A 27795-nucleotide genomic window follows, 5' to 3' on the forward strand; every position below is an offset into this window, starting at 1 on the left:
CATTCGAATTCCACTTCAGACAAGATTCACTTACCGACAGGGCATGCAGCTCGCCTACACGTTTAGCTGAAGTGATGGCAAGGAGAAAAAACGTTTTGGTCGCCAGCCATCTCAGCACCGCCTGTGCCAGGGGTTCAAAAGGCAGCAAGCATAGGGTGTCCAATACTAAATGTAGGTCCCATGCAGCGGCCCTCGGGGCGTTCGGGGGACGCAATCACAGAGCCCCATTTAGGAAGAGGGACACCAGTCTGACCATAGCATGTTGCCACGAAATAGCCACCACGTATACCCTCAGGGTAGAGGGAGACCGGCCCTTATCTAGGAGGGACTGCAGAAACTCAAGTACAGCAGGCACGGGGCACTGTACTGGGTCCTTGTTCCGAACTGCACACCAGTCAGAAAACAGCCTCCACCTGTTTCCGTACTGCATACGGGTAGATGGTGCCCTGGCATTCAGGATAGTTCTTTTGACTGGTTCTATGCAGCCAGTCAGCAGCCGGTCGGGCCCTCCAGTGGCCAGACCCATAGTTGGAGGCGGCTGGGATCGGGATGCCAAATCTGACCTCCTAGTTGCGACAGGAGGTCCCTCCTGTCGGGGAGGCGCCAGGGTGTCCTGCAGCAGAGTCTGTGCAGTAGGGAGAACCAAGTCCTGGCTGGCCACAAGGGGGCCACTTGCAAGAGTCTGTGACCCTGTTGAAGAACTCTGAGAAGCATTGGCAAGATCAGAGGGAACGGTGGAAAGGCATAAAGAAGCCCTTCTGGCCACTTGTGAGCCAGGGCGCTGGTTCTCCGTCAGGGAGAACCAGTGGGGACAGTGGGTCGACGTCTCCAAGGCAAAGAGATCCACCTCTGCCCTGCCGAAGAGACCCAAGATGTTCTGTACCACGTCTAAATGAAGCCGCCACTCCCCCGGTGGAGGCTTGTGACAGGACAGGAAATCTCCGACCTGGCTCGAAGGTTGGTAAGGCGAGGGGCAGCCCAAGTCAGAAGGGCACGGGATACCTGTAGTAACTTTAGGGATCTGGTACTCCCTTGATGGTTTATGTGGAACACAGCAGAGGTGTTGTCCGACCGGACAAGCACATGCTTTCCCCTCAAGTTTGACAGAAAATGTTTGAGCACTAGGTACACAGCCCGTAGCTCTAGAACATTGACATTCTCCATGTGGTCTTGAGCAGACCACTGCCCCCGAGCAGTCCTGTTCTGCAACACTGCACCCCATCCTGAGAGGCAGGCATCTGTTGTGACCACCTCCCAGCGGAATGGGACCGAGCCCATGGGGACACCGTTTGCAAGATATGCTCTCTCCCTCCATGGGGATAGAGCGAGTAGGCACTGTTTTGCTACTACTATTGTGCCACTTGGCGTCCAAGTGAAGGCTGTTCAGCCATCTCTGCAGGGGGCGCAGTGACAGCAAACCTAAGGGAATGACAGCTGAGGCAGCTGTCAGTTTAGCCAATAGGCGGAGAAAAAGAATGTAGGGCAACCGCCTGCCCCCTCCGAAGGGTGAGAGGCTGTGGAGGATGTCGTCCACATGCTGGGGTGACGGAGAGGCACTCATAGTGACTGCATCCAGGGCCACACCAATGAAGGTTATTCTCTGGGAAGGGGTCAGGGAGCTCTTTTCTATGTTCACCCTGAGGCCCCACCGGGCCACGTGAGAGAGGAGACGAGCAGTGTCCTTTGCTGCCTGAAGACGGGATGGCGCACAGATTAGCCAATCGTCCAGGTACGGCAGTATTTTCATGCCCTGTGATTGCAGGGGGGAAAGGGCAGCAGTAACGCACCAAGGTTATTATAGTTTTGCATTTTTCACAAGTTTTTATTTTTATTTCGTTTTGACTTTTTGTTTTTAATTTCAGTTTAGTTTTAATTAGTTTTTAAAGCGGGTTTGCTAGTTTATTTTATTTTTTGAAAATGCTTAGTTTGAGTTTAGTTTTTATTAGTTTCAGTATTAGTTTTAGTCTTTACTACGCAACAGAATGCAACAGACCAAGTAAATCTGCGTTTTCTGACAAACAGCATCCGATTTATATGACTTTTACACTATGTGGTTTGCACTTGATATAGAGCAACATAACGCATGTTTGGGCGTGTTCTGTAGTGCCACACAGAGGATACAGAAAGCGGTGGAGTACAGTGACGTGCGGTGAGGTTCGTGGCTGGTAAGGCACTGACACTACATAAGTCAGATTTACAAATATATGAACCCAATAGAGTAGCTTAAATCACCATTCAATTGGCAGCTTGCACATTGACTACTGGTTGTTTTTCATATTTCATATCAGCATTCTTTACACACACATAGGTAAGGTACATATATGATTCCACCGGGAACGTTTCAGAAGCGGAGCACTCGCGGGCGCCACCCGTGAAAATTGTGAGATTCCGCAATAATATGTGTAACAAGCACAGATGTATAAAGAGAACAACAAACGCATAAAAGGTTACTTTACCTGTCCGACGTTGAATTGCTATTGATTTGGTCATATTTCCTTGTTTTTTGAGACATTTTTAAGGTTAGATATATAATCTTACATGTTTGTGGTCGAAGCAAAATATAAGAAGAAGAAGAGAAGTGTAGATGAAGAGCAACAACAAGAACAAGCATGAACCAGACCCGTGGGCTCTCGCTCGCCCCCTTCATTGAGGCAGAGGTACGTTTTGCCCCTCTGTGCTTTTTCACTGCGGTTTAATGTCACATCAGCATCACTAAATATGCTCTACACATACGTGAAATACAGTACCTATTCTATGTAAAGAAAGGACATATAATAAAAGAATATTACAATGGTGACAAACAATGAGACAGCAAAAGGCACGCGCTCAACCCAGTTAGTGAGGGATTCACAGTCTGAGGTGAGGAACAGCTCGTCACTGCCTCACCTCGCGTGTCTCCTCTCTGTTTGAACAGGACATGCACTAATTCAGCGATTTTGATTATAAAAATGCTTGAAATGATTGGAATCATACAGAAATTACATAAATAGCGCAGATCAGTAGATAAATATTAATATTTATTTTATTTTAGCATTATTTGTATTTTACTTTTCATGATGACAGCTGAGGCTCTGCCTCCCCTGACCGCACGTCCCTGGTGGAGTACTTCCAGCGTCAGGCGGTCCACATAGGAAAAAAATGTCAAACTTGCATAAGCGTTGTCCGACGGTCGCAGACGTTCCCGACCGCGCTGGCCGGAGTCTCGCCGGCACCCCCGACTTAAAGTGGTACAGCGGAAGATAGACTTAAAATAAATTGACATCTATGAAATACATTGACAAAGACGAAAACTAAAGACATTTTCTCTATAATTCTATTTTATTTTAGTTAGTTTTGTAAAGACACAATACAGTTTCAGTTAGTTATCATTTTTTTTATAAAGCCTTGTTTTTATTTTTATTTCAGTTAATGATAAAAAAAATTCACACCTAGTTTTCGTTTTTTCGTTAGTTTTCATTAACGATAATAACTGTTCTGCCCTGAATATGTTTATAAGTGTTTAAGTTAATTGTTGAAATGTGTTTTTATTGTTTCATGGATAAATGGGTGTGGCGCTTTTATTTTGACACCTGTAATGAATCAGGAAGTGAGAAGCAGGAAGTAGGAAGTTGAGAGCTGTAAACTGCAGAGAGCATGGTCGCAGCTGTGTGGGATCCCAGGTTTAATCCACAGTAATCCTTTGTCTGTATTCCTCAGAAAGCAATGGCTGTAAGTGTTTTATGTTCTTCATGTGTTGAATGATTGAGAATGGTGACTTTTGTTAGGTAAATGTGAACATAAGGTTGTTTATATTTATCCGTTATTCATATTGTCATTTAAGATGTTTTGTATTTTCTTTTCTAGTTTCACTCCGATTCAACGTTGTCAACCTGATTTAACCTGTATGAAATCAATAAAGGAGCAAGCACGCTCGCATTCCTGGCTCTTGAAAAGGAGTTTGGCTGGCTGTTTATCTATGTTAGCACTTAGGAAGTAAAATACATAGAGAGAACAGTACAATAACCTTGCAACGCACCTTGTGAACATCCGTGGGGAGAGGGAGAGTCCTAATGGGAGCACCCTGAACTGGAAGTGACGGCCTTGAAAGGCGAAACGCAGAAACTGCCTGTGGTGAGGCACAATGAGTACGTGGAAATAGGCATCCTTCAGGTCGACAGACGTGAACCACTCTCCCCTGGAAACAGCCCGAAGGACGTCTGCTGTGCTCAGCATGTGAAATGGTAATACCTTCAGGAACTTGTTGAGTCCCCTCAGGTCTAGGACTGGGCGCAGTCCGCCACCTTTCTTTTTTTTACAAGAAAGTAAGTTGAGTAGAACCCTCCGGGTTGTGACAAGGGTCCACCCTCTCGATTGCACCCTTGGCCAGGAGCGCAGATAACTCCTGGTAAAGGGCTAGGGATTTTGCCAGGTCGGTGATACTGGTCATGTTGACCCGGCTGGAGGCTGGGGGCCGGCGTCAGAATTGAAGCTTGTACCCCTGAGTTAGGGTGGACACCACCCAGGGGTCCGAAGCATGAGCTGCCCAGTAGCTGACATGCTGCTGAGAGAAAAAAACGACGGCCGGCCCGGAGACATCATCTCCTGGCCCCCCTGCCTCTGGAGGCTTTGGGGGGGCGACTGTTAGTCCCCAAGTTCGGAGGTTGTCTGGGGGGGACGTAAAAAGGGTTGTCTGGGTAGCGGGCTGGCCTCCCAGCAGGACGCTGAGGCCTGTGGCGGCTACTGGTGCGAGCTGGGGGGCCGAAGTGGGACCCCTAGGTCTGCGGGGTGCGGGCATGTCTCTGCGAATACCAGAGAACTGCTGCCTGGTCTGGCTAGCTTCAATGGTTCGCTGAAGCGCCTGTATAGCAGATGCCCCGAACAGCTCACCAGGTTCCACTTAGACAGTACGGAAGGTCCTCCTACATGTCTCCGACAGGGGAGACTGCGCTAGCCAAACCTGGTGGCAAGTCTGGACCAGGGTGGACATCAGACGTCCAAGTTCCCTCGACATGAGCGCAAACGCCTGCAGTGAAGCATCACTGAGGCTGGTGGCGGAAGCGTCGAAAGTAGCCTGCTGCAGAGAAGCTGAGAGGGCAAGCATGAGGTGGGAGAGGGAGTTGCCGATACGGCCCATGCGCGCTGCTGTGTCATAAGCCCTGGATAGCAGGTCATCTGTGACCCGACATTGGGGTCGAGGGCACCTGGCATCGGGCCTCAGGGGAGACTATGAAGGCCACAATAGTCGGCTCAACGGCTGGCATACGGGCAAGGCCAGATTTTGCCGCTTCCTGCATGCCCGCCAGGGTTCGTCCATCCAATGTAAGACGGGACAGAGTCCCGGTGTCTCTCTCTCTGCATGCAGCTCCCTCAGATATTCTTTGGAGGGAGGAACAGAAAAGGTGGTGGGGGCGGGAACGCCCCTGAAGAAGGCACTCGCAGGCGGAGGTTCCGGCTGCTGTGTATCTAACTGCAGGCGTGCTAGCGCCATGCGAATGACAGACCCCATGGAGCTATCGACTGCCCCTTCCGAAGAACTCTGAGCTGAGGAACGGGAGCCAGGCCCAGAAGCATGGAAGGCCGCCCTTCACTGTACTCAGTAAAGAGATGGCTGACGCTGCCAGTGAGATAACGTCCTCTTCTGGACCAAGCTCAGCCGTGGATGGATCTGGTGCTTCAGACCCCCCTGTACCAGGGTGGAGGGTCAGGAGAAGCGACTTCATTTGAGCAAGCTCGGCGGTCAGCAGGTTGGGTTGGATTCAGCTGCACTGACAGGGGGAGGTCGCCCTCATCCATCAGGTGTTCCACCTCGGCGAGCCTAGCAGCTCTTACTACTCGAGGCATGATGCCACAGTTCATGCATGAGTTCTCCAAGAGGCCCTCCCTCAGATGCTCGAGGCCAAGGCAAGAGGGGCAGAGGTCATGGCCGTCCTCCAGCTGAAGAGGAGCCATACAGGTCCTACAGCCGAGAGAGTTAAACATGGCCGCAAATCTGGAGGAACCCTTGTCCCACTAGTTGGTGTGGGCTGCTAAGTCAGTTTGAGCGGGAGCACTCTGCTGACGAGAACAGGCAGGGGACAGTCAGTGAGAGGGGAGTGAGGACACTTTTCACTAGGACATTCATTGCGGATATTGGTGTCCCACCAGTTAGCCTGAGTGAGAGCACTCTGCTACTGGGAAAAAAACAGGCCAAAAAAAAACCAGTCCTTACAGTGAGAGGGAAGCGAGGACACTCTCTTCACTAGGATATTTGCTGCAGATATTGGTGTCCCACCAGTTAGCTTGAGCGAGAGCACTCTGCCACTGTGGAAACAGACCCAAGAAAAAACACAGAAAAAACAGTCCTTACAGTGAGAGGGGAGCAAGGACACTCTCTTCACTCGGACAGTTGTTGCAGATATTGGTGTCCAACCAGTTAGCCTGAGCGAGAGCACTCTGCCATTGTGGAAACAGGCCAAGAAAACAGTCCTTACAGGGAGAGGGGAGCAAGGACACTCTCTTCACCTCGACAGTTGTTGCAGATATTGGTGTTCCACCAGTTAGCTTGAGCGAGAGCACTCTACCACTGTGGAAACAGGCCAAAAGAAAAAACACAGAAAAAACAGTCCTTACAGTGAGAGGGGAGCGAAGACACTCTGTTCACTTGGACAGTTGCTGTAGCTATTGGTGTCCCACCAGTTAGCCTGAGCGAGGCTGCCCGACAGCGTACCTCTACGCTCCCGCTAGCACGCCGCCACTCAATAGCTAGAGCGGAAACGTTCTGTCAACCGTGGAAAAAACGAACAATGGTTATAGAAAACAATGTTAATCGATCTCACCAATTGTTGTCTTCGCGATTTATGTGGCCCGTATCAGACTGAGTCTGGGGCTCAATGGTCCAAACAGTGAAACACGGCGTTCCATCCTAAGAGGGACAGCTTGTCGCAGCCTTTGGAGGGCGAAGATCGCCAACTCCGACCGGTGGTCACGAGGCTACCGTGACAAACTCTAATATGTCTTGATCATAGACAAATCATTTTTGCTTAAGCTTCTACTACCATGGTAGCTAGCCTGCGTAGCGAGAAGATGAAAAAGGACTGATCTCAGGATGACACCGGAACTTATAGACGTCGGGGGTCATCCAAGGTCACAGGTGACTTTGTTGATATAAAGACTAGACCTGCGCATGCGCGAGACAGAAGATATCCTGTGTTTAAACACTGCCTCTGGCGGTCAGTAAGGATGAAATAGAACTGTAATGTATTCTCAAGCAGTCCTTCTGTTATTTTTTTATACATAATTAAACCAATTTACAGGTAATGTCTTCCTCTCTGTTTCTCGATTTGTCCATTGCCTAGTAATGACAGTGCTGTGCATGCAGTGATAAACCACAGGGAAACAGAGTAATATGTTGTCATATTATGATTTTGGTTACTTAGTGCTCTGGGGTGTACTCCAAGAATGTGTGCATAACAAGCTTGCAGATGAAATCTACATGAATTTTCTGCATTATTTATAGGCCAGGCATGTACACAGAGAGAAGTGAAACATTTATGTAAAAATCTATTTCTTTGACTGATCTTCATTTGTCATCTAAAAAACACACATGGCACATTTGATGTCCCATACATGGCAACATGTTGACAGGTTTGTAAAAGACATGAATGTTGCGAGTATTCACAATCTACTTATGTAGCTTTTGCAGATATTTAAACTTTTCTGAGTGGGCTTTCTTATGACTGTGAAGAGGGCCCACCTGGTGCTTCAGCACATTTAATATCTCTCTTCTACAGTGTCATTAACTAAATATTCCTCAAGCGGCAGTGCGCATACAGACATTAGCTGTTAGAGTCATGTTTGACAGCAGTTTCATTTTGTCTCAAGTATATTGCTACCTTTAGGCTCCATATACACACACTTCGATAATAATCATTAAATAAATACTGCACACACGTCATTGATGAGTGTAAATTGCTTTTTGGTTCATGTCATCAGGGATGAATTACAGTGGCATCAGCTGCCTGAGGCCAATACTGTTTGATACGTTTATATTAAAGTGTGTAAGTGTGTGAGGTGGTTAGTATGAGTGTTAGCATGATGTTTTGTAGTACTTGTGTTCTCAATGTCAGAGCAGCCCCCACCCCACACCATGCAATGCCATAGCAACAGAGCTACATAGTCCCCCTCCCCATCATCTCAGCACACACCCTTCCTATCCTCCCCACTCACATGTTCACCTCCTCAGTCTCTCACCAAAATGTCCTAAATTACCTCTGACATTCTCTAATGAAAAGAGGAAAAAACACTGTGACTTATTACGTTGGCGGGGCTGTGAGCCTGTGAAATAGCATGCTGTTATTTACCAGCCCCCCAGTGGCAATTATAAGACGCACCCTGGAAGGCTGTCCACCGCTACTCCAACTAGCAGGTGGTCCTTTTAGATACAATAGACACAAATGACAATGAAGTAAACAACCACCATTCAGCTGCTCTCACACTGATGTAAATGGCACGGCCATTGCATAAAACTAACATGGGGGATTTATGAGAGAGGACTGCCTTGATTTCAGTTTCCTTGCTGATAAGAATAAGGATGAGTATATTGACTTTAAATATATTAACGAAACAGTTTTAGTAACAGAAACATATTCATAGAATATGTAGAAAGAACTGAATAGATCTTACAGGACACAGCTTATAATCAAATGTTTGTGAATCTCTGTGTGTTGATTCCTATGATTCTTTACTTTTAGTTTGTTTGTGCAATTACTCTAATAAACACTAACACAATTAATGAAGTATATTATTAAGCAAAAACTACAAACATTCTCTTATTTTTACTCTCTCAAATGTGAGGAAATGTGTCTGTTTTGATATGAATGTAAATTGAACATCTGTATGTTCTGGAAAAGGAATTTGAAGACATCACCTCAGGTTCTGGGGGAAAAAAGAATGTATACATTAATTGAAAGAAATAAAATTAATTAAAGCTGCGAGCAGCGTTGAACGGGCCCTCGTATCCTCCAGCACGTCGGGGGTGCTGGTGGGACTCCGGCCTGCACAGCCGAGAGCGTCTTCGACCGCCGGACAGTGTGTCTGTGAGTCCAATTTTTTCCGAAAATTAGCTTGTAGAAATCCTCAGGCCATGAGTGTTATCAAGCATGGGACGTTTGGGACCATTTGGAACGAGTCCAGCTGAGTTACATCAGCTTTTTTCATGGGGAATCACGTAAAGTAGCCACCCGCTACGGCTAACCCATTCTGTCAAACATAAAGCTTTTGATAACTTTTAATCACAACAGTCTTGAGATTGTACTGACAAAATTTGAAGTGGATCTGACAAAGTCCCTAGGAGGAGTTTGTTAAAGTATAGCGACTAGAAATAGGCAGTAGAAAAATCGATCAAAAAATTACACAAAAATCTAAATGGCCGACTTCCAGTACGGTTTAGAGCATGGTCCCAAGAGACTTATTTGTAAGTCTCCATGAAATACATGTTCCGACCAAGTTTCATACATGTAGCATAAACGTAGCGCCGGGGCTGCTCTTTTGAAATATTGTAGGGGGCACTATGGAGGCAATTTAAAACGGCCAAGCCAAAACCCCATGTAAAATATGTCTTCCCGTGACCTATAAAACATGTACAATGTTTCATGAGTTTTTGAGCATAGCAAGCCACTGAACCATCAGCCTACTTTTCATGACGAATGATCCCTTGCCATGGCAACAACGTTCAACGAAAACTCCCAATATTCACGATGAAGCATCTTCAATGTCTTAAGACTATCCTTACCAAATTTGAGAATCATCAGGTCAACTGGCTGGGAGGAGTAAATAAAAGTATAAAATATGACATTTCCTTTTGCCAGTAGGTGGCGCTATGAGTTATTGAAAATTTTTGCATTGAAATGTGCTCAAGCTTGAAGTAGCATCCTACATAAGAAATTTTGTGCAGATTGGATAATGTACCTTAGAGCTATAACAACCTTCTTTTTCATGCTGAATGAGGAAAAATCGCCGCCCCGCCACGTCAAAGTTCTTCCATGAAAACTCACGATTTTAATAACTTTATCACAATGGTCTTAAGAGCATCCTGACCAAATTTGAAGTCGATTGCATAAATTCTTTAGAAGGAGTTCGTTAAAGTACAAAGGCTGAAAACAGAAAAGCAGAAAATGGGTGAATTACTGGTTGAATGGAATGAAAATTGCAGGGTATGTTTTACCTTGCAATGTGCACATATACATCAAATTTAATGATTTTAGGCCAAACGGTTGAGAAGTTATGAGTATTGATGTACAAGCCACGCCCCAAGAACTTCATTGGTCCGCATCCTCTAAACGCTATAAAATATGAACAAGCTTTTAATAACTTTTTTGTGTTCTAGATCAAATAATGATCAACAGCAAATTTGGTAGCAATCGGATCAAGAATGTAGGAGGAGTTCGCAAAAATTAGTTTTTCACAAAATTCCAGATGGCGGAAAATTTTGGAAGGCGGAGCTTAGGGATCTGAGATGGGTTTTTTTGGACATGTGTGACGAATTTCAAGTAAATCAGACATACTGGCCTAGGGGCGTCGTCGGTCCGACTTATAGGGGGCACTAGAGGCCATTTTTTTCACACAAATATGCAACCTATGTCAGATTGCTATTTTCACCAGGTCTGACAAGTGTGCAAAATTTGGTGAGTTTTTGTGCATGGCAAGTACCTCAAAAATGTGCCCAAAGTGTACAAAAAAAAAAAAAATCACAAAAAAAAACAATAATACCCCATACAATTTCAATAGGGCCTTCACTGGCCCGACGTTGTTCGTTGCTCGGGCCCTAAAGATAAAAAATGTTTAGCTTTTCTGAGTGGAAAAACGGTAAAAAAAAAAAAAAGTCAAAAGCATCTTCTACAACTTAAAGATTACCTGAGTGTTAAAACCTGATACGAGCTAATAACAACATCTTGCAGTCAACAGTTCTGATTAGTTTCGGTTGCTCCTTGAACATAATAGCAGACCCCATTAATGCAACTGTCAGCTGTTTGTCCTGTTGACGCATCAAGATGTATGTGTGTGTTTGTGCATATATGTCCAAAGCATTTTGAGTAAACTCAATTATGTTAAACAAATATATCTATATAAAGGTGTAGCACTTCTTCACAGATCCTATTTCCAATCCCTTTTAAAACATAAATCTGGTAGTGAACTTCTAACTATAAGGCAAGAAATCTCTGTCTGTCTGTCTGTCCTTCACATATCTCGACAACCACTCGTCCGATCTACTTCACACTTGGTGGGTATATTGCTAGGGACCCAAAGACATGGGGCATCGAAGTTGGTGCAATTAAGACATTTCCCACGTTCAATATTTAATAAACTTTGAATAATACGCAATAACCCTTTATGCAGCAATAACCTTTATGGGCTTCAGGGCTCTTCAGACTGAGTCGAGCTTGTCGTCCACAGTTGGCTTTTACAGATGTTAGATATACCAGCGTTACAACCACATTTTATTCCGACTGCGTGAAGCCATTGTTGTGAACTGTGAACTCCTGGCTCTTTCCCAACCTCTCTGCTACATACTTAACTGCCTCCTCTAGCAAATTCTCAGAGGCATTCTTGACAAGCACTTCCAACACTACTCATGTGCTTCTGGTCAATACTGAGGAGAGTTTTGATCATTTTAATTACCCTTTTGACTGCTCTTGATGGTACTCTTCCTTTGAAGAACAAAAGCCCTGCCACTTGAAAACACTCCAGTGAGTCTTGCTCACTTGTCTCCTGCAAAATAAAAGCCTTTCTCCCAGCTGTTATCTTATTCAAGGAAAAGGATTTGATATATGGTTTACAAGTGTAATTAATGATTGTTGGGAAATCCCAAACTCTCTGTGAGCACTTGACAGCACAAAACTGCTCTCCTTAGACTCACCAAGGACTTTTCACGAGCAGCAGGTCCCAAATGTCGATGTAGCTTTTGGCAGTGTAGACCTGACTATTTTACAATGAATTGCTTGAAAACTGAGTGAGTTTCAGTGAGCTTCTCATTTTGCAGTGAATTATTTTAAGTAGTCATAAGTATAGAAACGCCAAGCAGACATTACACATGGGGTCCTGTACGTATGAATTTAGGCCTTATTGTTTATTTATATTGTTTTCTTACTCTATGTGCAGTTATGCAGCAGATCTAGCTATCTACTGCAGAGTATATAGTCCATAGTGGCTCAATAAAGTACCCACTTTGTGTTTGGCTAAAATTCCCCAGTGGACCAAATGAATAAATAATAGCACCATTGTCCTCAGACTCGATAATTCTTTAAATTGTCCGAGTTGAGAAAGAGCTCTACACTTTTTTCTTCTGTCCCTTTATCGCTTTCTGGACAAGTGAATGAACATTATAAAGATGTTCTTTATCATTATATAGGTGATTGATTGCACCAGCTGCAATCCAAAGTACTGCAGATAGACCACAGTGCATATTGTTGTAAATCTCTAAACTGACTTTCGATTGGTTACCAGTTGCCTAACAGTCTGCCTCATTGAATTAGTGAACTTTGATTTGAATCCAATTTGAATCCATCTGCTTTGTCAATGAGTCAAAAACCATGTTTTGCTGCATGGTTGCAAAATCTTTCTGTTGGCAGACATGTTTACTGTACCGCTGCTCTTAACCACAGGAACCAAAAGTCCTTCTAGAATTGTGTTTTCTTTTTGAGAAATAAATGTAATAATTCTGTTTTCTGGTAATATTAAATTCATTTATGCATATATAATTAGTCTCTAAGTTTTTATGTTATGATTTTACCATTGATTTGACCTGTTTTGTTTGTTTAACCTGGGATTTTTCATAATATGTAACTCTGGATTTACGAACTGTATGGTTCGTAAATCCAGAGCGCTGTTGGAATGTACCGTTTGGTTTTTCAGAGCATGTTCAGCCAAGTTCAGTAATGTGTAAAAGTTACTTGTTTGCCATAATATTTAATAAAACATTGAGCTGAGCTAACTAGGTTAAATTTACAATGACTCCTAACATTAGCTAAAGCCAATGTTTTGTTTTTACTTATTTCCATAGGCATATTGTTGCAGTCTCATGTCTAATCATTATTATTGTTATCCTCACTGGTGTCAAGCTCTTGCACAAGACGTTTTTCTTTCACCCATTTTAACTTACCAGTTGGTTAATTCATATATAAATAGAATGTTCTGTTTCTTTGCTCTCAGTTTAGTGTAGAGCGTCAGATTAGATTTATGAACACACCCTTGGTGTCATTCTTAAAACTCCTTATACTGTTTTTCTGCACATACAAGAAATGTAACAGTACTTGTGTCAATTTGGGGACAGAACGTTGTAATTATTGAACTGTTATTTTTAGGTAGTAGAGTATGGGAGTTCGTTGCACTGCAGACTGCAAATAGGAAGAGGAGAGATTGTCTATTACTATGACATCCACATTGAGTATTTCCCCTCTGGCAATATCTATCTCTATCAAAGGCTATATTGTCCATCGGAATTGCTTCCAAACGGTTACAGGGGATGGTATGACAGAAAGTGTCCTCGCTGCTCAACTTTATGGAGGTGATATAAACATTTTAGTGAATGTAATGCCACACCAACACCTTGACCTCTCGACCCATACCTCAGGGAATCTTTCTCTTTTTATTGGTAAAGTCTCATTCTCAGGGCATGAGGAGGGGCCTCACTGACCTATCAGTTGAAAGCCAGCTGCAGGGATTGAGCAAAGAAAATATGCCTGAGAGCAAACAAAATGAGCACAATTCACCCAAACTCAATCTCTCTTTTCCATCTCCCTTATCTCTAATTTAGGCCACCTACCAGCTGAAACTATAGAAGTATTTTCTGACCTCAAGAGCCGACACTGAAGAACCTTCAAGAACTGCTGACATGCCAAGCTAAAAAACGTAGCAGAGTAGTGACGCCAATATACAAAACTGAACACACAAAGGCACGGGAGGGGAGATCTTACATATGTCGTTCGGTAGGTGTGAATTTGTGCCAATCTAATGCCAAACCATTAGGGGTGTAACGGTTCAAAAATTTCTCGGTTCGGTTCATTACGATACAGTGGTGCCACAGTTCAGTACGTTTCGGTACTTTTTCAGTACAGCAAAAAAGCAGAAATGCCAAACCCTTGCTGGGGAGACTCTCAAGTAGTCTTTAATAATGAAAGGTCATGTTTGTAAGTTAAGATCTTCTCTAAAATCTTCCTCTATAAACTCAAACAGACACATTTCCTGGAAAGTTTTAGAAGTTTTATTTTTCAGACTTAGCTACAGCGCTGCGGGTCTCTCTCTCACCTCATATTTACTTTAATATTAACACTTACACACAAAGGTTTACTAGATTATGGGTCCATAAATGTGGTCAACACTCGTCTCTCACTCGTTCCCTCTGTGTCGTTGTGTCTGTTCTCACTTGTAGCTCTGCTGGTGGCTGAAGTCTCTGTCATACTGGAGAGAAATCAATGTTTTGTTCCTTTGTAGTTTATGTGTGTTAACTTGTTGTACATAGTTGTACAGAACAAAATTAACATTAATAAGAAAAGGAAAGTCCTCCGTTTTGTGTCCGTCCTCTCTAAAGCCGTTAAGGTGGCTTCAGACGGCCGCTCCGTAGGGCTGATACTTCCGCTGGACACACCGCTCACTGATCGCTCCATTAACAGCTGTTTCCTCCATAATAATGCTGACTTTAACTGAACAACAGCTGTTAGTAAAGACAACACGGTCAACAACACCTGTAATCAGTTGTTCATATTGAATTAGAATTGTAGTCGATCGGTTATCAATGCTGTTGTCGTTTGTAATTCCGGGAACGGTCACGTGATAGGACCGTGGCGAATCAGGGAAGGACGTTACGTCGGGTGGGTTGCCATGTTTGAGCACAGTGGCTCCACCAATTTCAGCTATATTTTATTTTTCAAAAGCAATTTAATATTATTCAAACGTATTGTTCGGTTCGTAATGCGTACCGAACTGTGAGCTCCGTAACGAACGGTTCACTACGAATATGTGTATCGTTACACCCCTACAAACCATGTATAATTCCTGGCACTCTCAAGCACATCTTAATGATAGTGAACACATGTAGAGCCCATACATAATGAGACCAGAACAGATTTTGCAAAAAATTTGTTCTTTAGTCATTTAAGATCTGGTAAAAGCACAACAGCACACCCTTACATCAGAATCAGACATGTTTTCTCTCATGTAAAGCCACTCAAAGTCAGTTATGTATTGTGTTCTGCAGTGTTTTTATGTAATGTATTGCCTCATCATTGTTATTATTTGAACACAAAATAATCATATTCCAAGAGGAAAACATAGGGACTGTGGTTCATTTGCAGCCTTTAATAGTCCAAACAGATTACTGTTTTGACACTATATTTTTGTTTGTCCACACCTGATTCAGCTGCATTCTGCTGGAAGATGCGCAGAGAACCCCTTTTCATATTATCACACATACTTTGAGTTGAGTCCCTGAAGCGATTTGAGTACTTTCCTTTTTCAACAATTCTTTCTGTACTTCTTGAAGGCAGAGCTCACAGTCAAGGATTACATTTTCTTTGCACTCACACATGCAAGCCCACTCTCACCAATTGCCCTATGAATGATAATTCGTAAGTCATTTTCTGTGCACATTTCTTACTTTTTGTGTGTCACTGTACTGAATGCAATGCAAACGCATCAGCGTAACTATGATACGCTGTCAACAAATGACGTAGTATAAAATGTGGGAGAAACCACTTATGATGGGTTAGGGTGAGGAGGTCGATGGGTCAAACAAACACTGTGAGAGACTGTGTTTGAGACTGGTGTCCCAAAGTGTCTGTTACGTTAGTGACATGTTTTCTGGAAATTACGTGGTTCTAGAAGCTTGGCAAATGACGGACATCTTGCAGGGCTGGTTGGTAAACTGCTATATTTGACGTGCAAAGTACTAACATGAAAGCCCTCTGGGGATATGCGAGGGCAAGTCAGTCAATAGCTCTGCAAGCTTCTTTCTCTTTTCTTTTTATTGTCTCCTTGGCATTTTGTTATTTAAATTGTACGCCGTCTCATAAGTAAAGAGTTAGGGGGAAAGCTGTCAGTTAGTAGCAAGATAAATAATAGGCTAATTTTCTTAGGCATGGGTAGGATTGGTCATCTTGAGCTCGTCCCTTCAGGCCTCCCTCCAAAGCCACTCTCCCAAAATGATCATAATGACTTACACAACATGGCTGTTGTTAGTACTCACAACTGTCAAGCTAGCAGCTTCTGGAAGACTTCAGTGACGAGCAATGAGTGTGTGTACAGGTAAACAGTAGGGGTGTAACGGTTCACAAAATTCTCGGTTCGGTTCAATACGATACAGTGGTGCCACGGTTCGGTACGTTTCGGTACGTTTAAAGCGATTGCTTTAGCCCTGTTTGAATCAGTAGGGAGTAGCTACCTAAATGCTGCGGGGAGAGTTTGTAGCTTGTGTGCTGCTGTTGGTTTTCCTGCTAAGCTAGTTTAGCGTAGCGCACCTCCCAGAACACACGTGGCTCACCAGGGTACAATGTTTTTCTTCCGTGGTGGGCGTGTCAGACAGCACGTTGTTTGTTACGTCGGGTGGTTTGCCATGTTGAGCGCATTATACTATTATACCCACAATTTAAGCTTCTGCATTTTCCAAATGCAATTGTATTATTCAAACGTAACCGTGAGCCTTGTACCGAACGGTTCAATACAAATACGTGTATTGCAGTGGCGGGCCTTATACCTGGGCCTTCAGTGCTGTCCTACTACAGTTGAACCAACTCTTAATAACCTCATTATGACGCCACAGCTACGGGTTATTATTTGTTTCTAGGTGTGTAACAATACACGTATTCGTATTAAACCGTTCGGTACGAGGCTCACGAACCATCTGGACTCCTCAGGAACTTTGTGGACTTCAGCTCTCCCTTTAACACCATCATCCTGTTTCTGCTGCATGACAAGCTCTCCCAGCTGCATGTGCCCAACTCAGCTCTGACACATCAAAGAATACGCCCAACATGTCAAACTAAAAATCGGATTGGTTGAAGACTATGACAATCAACATTATCGTCCCCATTTACTTTAACTGCAACGGCTTGGGCCTCTCTTCTTACCTAGAGACATAGGTGAAATCTGATTGGATAAAAGCTCTACTTAAAACAAGTTGCGCTGGAAGCAGAGCAACTGAGGAAGACAGTAGCTGTGCAATGAGAAAATAAGCTAATGGGGGAAAAAAATGTAATACATATTTATGAAAAAAAATGTAATTATAAAATAGCTATAACTTTGTGATTCTGTTTAGGCTAGCAGAGAAGGCTTTGCTGGCCCACCACTGGTGTATTGTTACACCCCTAGTAAACAGGTATGTAACCTTAGCCCATCCAATCATTTCATTCAGGCCAAATTAAATGATTAGACAGGCTTAATAAAGTCCTGTTGTCAGGTTTCACAAAACGACAGACAAGAACCCAATAGCACGACACAGAAAACAGTTCAGGTGTAGAAACCGGGTTTAATAACCAGCAGAGGTCAAACCAGGTAGTAACCCGCGTGGCAAACAAATCCAGTGGGAGCAGGCAAAAGGGAAGGTCCAAAGTCCAAAAAGGCAGGTCAATACACGAACACTCAGGATCAGAATCAGAATGACAGGTTGCTGGATAGCAAGGGAAACACACTAGACAATCTGGCAAAGAACTGAGGGAAATGGACCGGTACATATACACTGAGGGGCTGATTGCTGATGAGGAGCAGGTGAGTATGGAGGTGGGGCAGGCCAGGTGAAATGAAATCAGCAATTAGTGCAGAGCAGGAGGGAGTGGCAGATTCTGAAATGACATGAGAGTTAGTGTGGCAAAACAGGAGACAGACAAATGAAAAACTAAAGCCTGGCTGAAGTTGTGACACCTGTGATGTGACAGCCACAAAAAAATACTTTGTCTGAACATTTGATTCGTTGATAATGATATCAAAACATTTTTTGATGACGATTTTCAACCCTGCCTTTAATGCAAAGATTATCTACTATATTGGAAGTTATACATGTTTTGTTAAATGTGAGATAAATGAGATGACAAACATGTCAGCCACTGAATTAGAGGCTTCCATATGCTGATATTCTACTTTTATATGATGCCACTACCTTGTATACTATATATTGTAAACAATAAAGACTCAGTTGCGTGAATAAGGACAGTTTTCCGACTTTGATCTTTTGGGTCCCATCTGAGATTAATTAGCATCCAACAGCGTATGATCACCACACAGCAATTTATTATCACTAACTGGTCTACTGGAGCACTCACTGGGATGCTAGCAGTGACATCCATCTGCCTGTCCGCTAGTTTTTAATCTCTTCAGGCAGTGAGAGACAGTCAGGGAAGTGACAGTTCTCACAGCATGGTGGTTCAGCCTCATACAACAGGAGAGACGGTGTGGAAGGGAAGTGAGCATATGTCAATCCCAGAATTCATCTGCCATGACATTTGCATCCAGTGCTAGGGTGTGATTCACAAACTTCCAATGTACAAAAGTTTCGTTTTTTAATTCACTATTGATTAAAGAGTGAAATTATAGCAATATTGAATAGCTGTTTTTCTATCTTCCTTACATTATCCAAATCTGTAAGACCACTCCTTTTCCTCAACTACATGTCTGAGCTGTTTTTCTTTGCAGCAGCCATTTAGCATTGTGAGTGAATGTATGCTATGCTATGGAGGCTGCCTATACCATCCTGCAGTCTTGACATCCCTGCCAAACTGACAGGTGAGCTTTTGTCCCAGAATGGGAGTAATGATGAGTTGCAGTATAAGACTGGCACACCACAGCACATACACACACACAGCCACAGGGTTTTACATGGTTGGAGAGTAGATGTATAGCTGATCTGTCAACGTTTTATTCTCTATACAACCAAAGCCATTCACATTACATGTAGTTGCAATCCTCAGGGTTAGCGGCCTGTATTAAGAATTCTGTTTGACTTCTTCCTCCCTTTACTACATGTGAATGCTAGTGCCGACTAGATTTTCACATCCACTGATGAATTCAAATGAACAGTACCCAACACCAAATTATGTTGCAATTTATACTGGACAATAAGGCTTGTGATATGAACTAGACAATTCTAAAAGATTCAAAATTGTAATGATTTTTTTAAAAACTAAAACACAAGCTTCATATTCTTCAGGACTTTATGTGCAAGGCTGTTAGGCAGGAAGAATAGAAGTCCTGCTGAACCTGCAAGACATTTGCCATTGTTATGCAGATTTATAAATGTATCACATGCTATTGACAGTACCAGATCTAGGTAGAGCACAGGCATCTTCTTCAATAATCACGCTAATGTATCTGCTCCTGCTGTATGTGTTTCCTATTGACATGATATCTGCAGACAGCTGGCTAGCTAGCGTTAGCGACGCAGCAGGAAGGGATTTGACTGAACAGAGAAGAAACTGCACTCAGCGATCTCCTGTGTCTTCACCTCTTGTGCCCAGAGATGATACCTTGTCAACAGTCACAAACTGAGGGTGCAGACTGGTGTGCAGTCTTTTTTCATTCTGTCCCTCTCGTAGATGTAAATTCACTACGCAATGGCCCCGTGCTGCTGACCACCTGGAGACAGGACACACCTGGAGTCACAACAGTCCTGCAAGCTGCAGCAGGTGTGCAGATACAGCAATGCAATGTAACTATTCATGTCTCAGTTTAAGGAACTGTTGTGACTATTTTAGTGATCATCTATGTTACTTTCTCACTAAAACTATCCACTTCGGGCATGTTGTAACAACTTGATTTTCACAAATCAAGACATTTTGCAGATTGCACATTGGGCTGCTTGTTACTGGCCACGAGTTTCTGAGTTTGTGTGTGTGTTTGTGTGTATGTGTGTGGAAGATTTTATGGCTGCGGAGGGGGTATATACTGAACTTTTTACTTTGTAAGACTACATTTACATATACTTCACAGGCTCTAACGGTGGTCTAGTGCACTTAGAATCAATTTGTTGTAAAAAGCTCTCAGCACCCTGAAATCCAATCTATGCAAAACATATTTAAGCTTTATTTGCTTGTATATTATACTGCATGCACACATAAACACACGGGTTATATGTGCACAAACACACACTTTTTCTCAAGTAAAATGCACACACAAAACCACTCACACACACACACACCTACAATAACAACTGTTGGCTGACTCCGACACATCAATGCCCACACCCATACACACAACAACACCAACATTTCAAGCACACAAATACATCTAATTAATATGCAAAGTATGTAGTGCAGTGAAACACTGGGTTGAGCTAATCAAATGGTAATGATTTTCCCCAGCAAAACTAATTATAAATTCTTCAACTCCAGTCATTCAATAACACAGCCATTAAATCATAATAGCGGAGGCAGAATCCTATTGATATTTTCCTCACATAAGAAGCAACATGATCTCTTGTACGAGATGAAGCTTTGAAGTCGCTCTTTGAGGTCGAACTTCAAAGAAGGGATAGGGGCTAAATGATGAAGGTGGTGAGCACTCCAACATGGCAAAAACAGTGGGACACTGATGCGAACATGCATGCAATATAATAATGTACCACAACTACATAATGTTCACAACGCACTATGCACATGTGTAAGTCAAATGCAGCTAGTTGTAAAAATCAAGCAAGGAAATGATGTCCAAAATCTCTTCTGCTGGAAACCAGATGTTATGACTCTTGTGCAGTAGTACGTTGTTTGCAAAATAAACTGATACGCCAAGTAAATCTAATCAAAGTCAACTTCTTGCAGCCACTGCATTTTGTTATTGAAGTTTGGAAGACTAAAATTCTATTCAAAACATAAAAGAATCAAAGAACAGACAACAAATGAACAAGGCCAGTGTAGTTTATTATGAAAGAACTCTGCAAAAACATTAATTTTAATCTAATCTAAGGTTGTAGGTTGGCCAGAGCAGCAGAGAGTTTACTAAGCTTGGTGGAACAAACCAAACTGGCTATGTTAACTGGAACCAAGACACATATTACCCAAATGCAATAGTATGGATCTTTTTGTGGTTATTAGGAGATTTTGTAAAACAATGGACTCATAAGGCACAGAGGCACAAAAATCTGTTAGTATACATTTTCATATCCTTTTTCATATCCTTTTCATTGGAATTGAGGATAATAAATGATTAATACAAATAATAATAATACTAAAGACCATCTCTGTTGGATGTGTCTGAACACCACAGTGAATACTTCAAATAAAGAGTTTCTCCCTATAGTTGAAAAAGGCTGTGCTTATGCAAATTGAGAGAAAAGGCATTGGAAGCCAGTGACGTGCGGTGACGTTACTGGCTGGTGAGGCACTGACACTACATAAGTCAGATTTACAAATATATGAACCCAATAGAGTAGCTTAAATCACCATTCAATTGGCAGCTTGCACATGGACTACTGGTTGTTTTTCATATTTCATATCAGCATTCTTTACACACACATAGGTAAGGTACATATTTGATTCCACCGGGAGCGTTTCAGAAGCGGAGCGCTCGTGGGCACCACCTGCGAAAATCGTGACATTCCGCGATAATCTGTGTAACAACCACGGATGTATAAAGAGAACAACAAACACACACAAGGTTACTTTACCTGTACAACGTTGAATTGCTGTTGATTTGGTCATATTTCCTTGTTTTTTGAGACATTTTTAAGCTTAGATATAGAATCTTACATTTTTGTAGTCAAAGCAAAATATAAGAAGAAGAGAAGTGTAGAAGAAGAGCAACGACAGAACAATCCTGAACTCGACCCGTGGGCTCTCGCATGTCCTCTTCTTTGAGGCAGAGGTACTGTCTGCCTCCCCTCTGTGCTTTTTCACTGCAGTTTAATGTCAGATCAGCAACACTAAATATGTTCTACACCTACGTGAAATACAGTACCTATTCTATGGAAAGAAAGGACATATAATAAATGTGTCTACAAATATTACAGTGGTGACAAACAATGAGAAAGCAAAAGGCACGCGCTCAAACCAGTTTGTGAGGGATTGCGCAATCTGAGGTGAGGCACAGCTCGTCGCTGCCTCACCTCGTGTGTCTCCTCTCTGTTTGAACAGGACATGCGCTAATTCAGCGATTTTGATTATAAAAATGCTTGAAATGATTAGAATCATACAGAAATCACATTTATAGCACAGATCAGTAAAGAAATATTAATATTTATTTTATTTTAGCATTATTTGTTTTTTACTTTTCATGATGACAGGTGAGGCTCTGCCTCCCCTGACCGCACGTCCCTGTTGGAAGCATTAGGATGTATTAAAGGGGAAAACTGGCTGATGGACACCTCACTATTGGTGTCCTCTGAACAGCTAACCTGAATCAGAGCTGGTAACCTATCCATCCATCCAATCATCCATCCATCCATTGTCTTCCACTTATCCGGTTGACCCAGACTTCCCTCTCCCCTGCAACATTTTCCAACTCATTCTGGGGGATCCCGAGGCATTCCCATGCCAGCTGGGAGATGTAATCCCGCCAGCCTGTTCTGGGTCTTCTTCCTGGAAAATCTCCACTGTCCGAGCTCCTTACCCTATCTCCAAGGCTGAGCCCGGCCACCCTACGGCCACTTGTAGCCGCGACCTCGTTCTTTTGGTCACAACCCAGAGTTCGTGACCATAGGTGAGAGTCGGAACGTAGACCGACTGGTAAATTGAGAGCTTCACCTTCCGACTCAGCTCCCTCTTAACCAAGACGGCCCGGTGCAGCGCCTGCATTACTGCTGCAGCCGCACTGATCTGCCTGTCGATCTCCCGCCCCCATCTTACCCTCACTCGTGAACAAGACCCCGAGATACTTGAACTCCTTTGCTTGTGGTAGGCACACCATCCCCACCTGGAGGGAGCAATCCACCGGATTCCAGGAGAGCACCATGGCCTCAGATTTGGAGGTTCTAAGAGTACATCCACATTACTCCGTTTTCGTTTGGAAACGCATATGTTTTGCTACGTTTACACTGAGCGTCCACACTACGCCGGCGTTTTCGAGCACCGTAAATGGAGGAGTTTAGAAACGATCCCGAAGCCGGATAACTTTGAAAACTTCGGGTAGCGTATTCGTGTGGCCGTACGGAAACGCATAAGTTTGGAAACGATGACGTAGACACCCGCGATCGACTACCAGGTTAATTTAACGCGGACAACTGATTGCAGGCATTGCTGACCTTGTTGTTACTAGCAGCTGTTGTCCAGTTAAAGTCTGCATGTCTGCAGAGGAAACAGCTGTTATTGTAGCGATCGGTGAGCGGCGTGAGAGAGAGAGAGAGATCAGTGAGCGGAGAGAGGGAGAGAGAGACCCGCAGCACTGTAACTAACGTTAAGTCTGAAAAATAAAACTTTCCACGAACTGTATCTGTTTGTGTTTATAGAGGAAGATTTTAGAGAAGATCTTAAGTATCAAACACGTACTTACGATCATTAAAGACTACTTTATTACTCTGGTTGCTTAGTTACAAAATACGACAATCTACTTCCTGTTTACATCGGCGCATGCCCAGTGTACGTGACGAGTCACGTGATATTCGTTTCCAGGCGTGTGGTGTGGACGGAGATCATTTCGGAAACGATGGCTAAAACGCTGTGTGGATGGAGATAATTTTTGTTTGAAAACTCTGTTTCCAAATGAAAACGGAGTAGTATGGATGTAGCCTAACTCTCATCCCCGCCGCTTCACACTCGACTGCAAACCGCCCCAGTGAATGCTGGAGGTCACAATCTGAGGAGGCCAACAGGACCACATCATCTGCAAACAGCAGAGAGGCGATCCCGAGACCCTAGATATCCTGTCCATGAAAGTCACGAACACATATATGGGCAGCCCTTGCGAAGGCCAACACCCACCGGGGACGTGTCTGACTTATTGCTGAGAATAAAGACACATTAATACATATTAATGTAAGCAGTTATGAAAGATGCTATAATGTGTCATGAGCCCCTAACAAGAGCAATGACAAATAATGTTACAAACCTCTAACATGAAGAAGACATCAAATTGTTATTCTTTAAAAACTTTTAGCTTTAAGTTTAGTTATACATTATTCATCTTTTGGATTTGGATTTTAAATATTAAGCAATGGTTGTAGCCACACTGCAAATACATATATCTACTGAGCCATTTCAATCTTGTCAGGAAAAGCAAAGTGTAGACCTTCTGTTTTTTCATCACATTAACTTGCATGTCACAGCCAAACAGCCATTTATTGCTCTTGTCTCTGCACAGTCAGACACACCACTTGACCCTATAGAAACAACAACACAGCTTTTATACAATGGAAACTATGGAGCAATCATCTCTCCTCCTCCTCATTGCTCATTTCCTGCTGATGTCTGGAGTTTTCAAGCAGCTTTTTTTCTTCCCCTGAATGAAGAAATCAATGCACATACAGGCCTCCCTAATGCTATCAAAACCATTTAAATTGGTCTCAAGCAGATAGGGTGAAACATATGTTACTCAAGGGTCTCCATCTGTTTTTAAGCTTCTTTTTTATTAGTTCCTTCTTCTCTCCTCCTTGTGTGAGTGTTTTCCTCACATCCCGTATGCATTTAATCTCACATAATAACTTGTTCACAGAGCTATTTACATAATCGTTCTTGATTCCAACTTTAAGCAATGGGCGGAGGCATAGTCGGTGCTTCCCCTGGGCCTCGTTTGCACCTCACACTCTCATGACTTCTTGTCGCTTACCTGCTAGTCACACATTTTTGGTTTGCCTTGTGAATCTGTTAAGTCTTTTTGAATTTAACTGGTGCATGGCTCCACTGTGATCCACTGCCAAAAGAGTGCAGAAATGAAGAGGAAAAAGCTGGTTGAGGTTTGAATAAATACAATGCAGTGTTGGAGTATAACAGGCAAGCTTATAGGGTTTGACTCTCAGTATCTGCACTGTGTCACTGTACAGTATCAGCTGAGACATTTGCAAGCAAAGGCAAAGTTTAAAAAAAATTATATCAATCTTGTAATCCACCACTTGAGCGTTGATTGAATTGAATACGCAATTGGGCGTCAAGACTCCTGTGCCATCTGTACTTCAGCACACTAAGAAAATAATCTATTTTCCCTGGTGACCACAGGTGATATAATTTGTCTCATCCAGAGACGCTTCTAAAGTAGATAAATGCACTTCTTAGAATGAGATAAATCTACCTTACCATATGTGCCCCGCTGTGTTGCCTTATGGGACAGAGAGGGGAGTCCGTCTTTGTGTTTCCTCGGCTACTTAATACTCAGATGCCAAACTTTGCCCCGCCGAATATCATTTATCAGTTCCAGTGGGAGAGTGTTGCATGCAGGTGTGCAGTTGCAAGTTTAGAAGCCTTTCCTTTGCACTGAGGAAAACACAGAGAGGAAATTGTGCAATGTTTGAAAGAACGTCACATCATGTTAATGTTTTACAGCTATATTTGTTCTCAGGGGGTAATAACCATATATGTAGTCTATCTATGCAATGGAAATGAAGCACTGTACAGCTAACGTAGCTTGACAACTTCCCTTCATGTGTTCGTGCAAATATGTTTGCATGTGTGTGATTCAGCAGCAATCCTGCCCGGCACTGTGTGCACCCCCTGGTGTTTCTCCTGCACAGAGTTGGCATTTTAATTCATGCTTGCGTGACTGCACTAAGGACACTCTGCTACTCTCTTATCATCGTTTATTTTCTCTTTCTTCATCTTGTTCTATTCCCTCTCCCTTTCCCGCACTCTCCATCTTTATTTTTCCCTGTTTTCCTTCTCTGCAGGGCTGTCAACACTCCTATTTCCCAGAGGACTGGCATCTCGCCTGCGGCTAACATCTATTGGTAATATTATCTACCTGGACTTAAACCTTCGTGATCTCTCACCCCTGGGGACTTTGACATACTGTATAACCAATCAAGAGCCTCATTGGTCACGGGTGGCCACAGATGCTCATGACAGTTCTAGCCTACAAGCTGGAGCACACTATGAGCCTATACATAATTCATAGAGTCAAGTCATATGGCCTTGAGCGATGCTGCTGAGAAAGTTAAGTGTAGGAAGCAGCCAACCAGGAGGAGGTCTGTGTTCAGCTGCCAGCGCAACAGTTTACTCGTCATAAGTTTGATCTAGGAGCTAATTGAATTTGATGGGAGCTGAGGAAAAGTGCATCATGGTGTGCGCTAAAAAGCAGCAGGATTGCTCTGAAGTGCTTTTTAAAAATGGCTGCTCCAAGGGATCACTGTTGGGTCTCCAGGTGTGTGTCTGTGTAAGCAGAGGTAGATCTGGCTGTCATACACATATTAGAGTCTGACTCCTATTATTTTTAACATTTGTTTTGGTGTTGTGTTGCATTTTGTTTGTGTTCATGTACGGCACCTTCCAACCCACAGCCCAACACATACACATAACTATAACTGCGCTATGAACAGAAGTGTATCATGAACACAACGAGACACATAAGAAAGAAAAATGAAAAAGAAGTGCGAGATGTGGAAATGAGGGGTTGAATGGTGCATAAGGAACGGACAGTGAGCTCCGGCAAGGGTGCCATGTTTTTGTACATCTCCCAAACCAGTGGGCAGAAGGAGCGGGGTGAGAAGGGGAAAAGAAATTATTAAAATGTGCCATGGCCACAAAGTGCTCAAGGAGTAATTAAGTCGACAGCAGTTTGGCTCCAGCAGCTCCATTTTGAGTGTGTAATGTATTTCAATAATGACGGTGCGCAGCAGCAAACGCGCTTGTCGTCATGCCCTCTCTCCCAGCTAATCCTGTTACTGCTGACCACTCTGACAGGGCGTGAGTCCAGCACTGCTGCCGGCCTGCCACTATTCTGAGGGAAGGAGGGATGAGGGAGGAGATGGACTGAGAGAGAAAGAACACAGAGAGCAGACTGTTTGTTTTCCTCTGTAGTTTCTCAATTGTTTGTGTGTGTATGTGCTTGTGCACACTTGCATACATGCAGTGTTGAAAGTCTTTTTCGGTTTGTGTGTGTCTGTGTGTGTGTGTGTGTGTGTGTGTATGTGTGTGTGAGTGTGCGTGATTTCAAGTGCCTGCCTGTGTGGTTATGTACCAGCCTGGACGTCGGTGCATATCTACCGTAAATGTTTTTTCAGTCTGCAGTGAATACACTCCAGCCCCTTGCTGCATACAGAGGTGGTTTTCAGCATCATCTCAGGCTCTGAGCCCATCCACTCTGCTCTGGCCACGATGGCTAATCCTGACACAGGCAGCAGTGGCGAGCATTCAGCAGTTCCAGCCCAGAACATAATGGAAGCCTGCCTGTCTGGCTGGATGTCTGTGTGGATGACTGGCAGGCCAGCTGCTCATCTGGATGCTTGCCTTTGGTGTCTCTGTGGCTGTTTTGATGGCTGGGTAGTGTGTTGAGCCGCTGGTTATGTAAAGTGTATCTGACTATGAAGTAAAGCACACCAAACACAGTAGTGAGCTACTACTATCACAGACACGGAAGGGAAAGAGAAAACTTGGGCCCTTCTCAAGATGGCTGGAACCTCATTTAAGGAACACATGTTTAATGCAGATGGATCTGATGTGTCCAACATTTTTACTCTCCATATGTATGCCTTTCTGTTTGCTGGCCCGGAGTGCTGATGCAGGATAACTGGTCAGTTCAGTATTCCTCGAATCTCTTCGAGACAATTTATGCTTATATCCTCTGTAGGTGAAAAGACAGATGATAAGCATAAATGTATGAGCATGGCCTAGATCAGGGGTCTTCAACGTTTTTCAGGTCAAGGACCCCCAAACTGATAGAGAGATGGAGCAGGGACCCCCTACTATATATATTGTATACAATTGTGTTTTATATTAAACTGGG

The 27795-nt window shown here is 43.4% G+C and overlaps 1 pseudogene; it reads right to left on the bottom strand.

The window, feature by feature from the left end:
• Positions 1-489: 489 nt before the first annotated feature.
• On the bottom strand, positions 490-27226 carry LOC137871402 (uncharacterized; annotated as a pseudogene).
• Between the last annotated feature and the right edge of the window lie 569 nt (positions 27227-27795).

Source organism: Cebidichthys violaceus, unplaced genomic scaffold, assembly GCF_023349555.1.
Source record: "Cebidichthys violaceus isolate CVI_PGR_0920_01 unplaced genomic scaffold, fCebVio1.0.p SCAF_14, whole genome shotgun sequence".
In the NCBI taxonomy this organism is placed as follows: Eukaryota; Metazoa; Chordata; class Actinopteri; order Perciformes; family Stichaeidae; genus Cebidichthys; species Cebidichthys violaceus.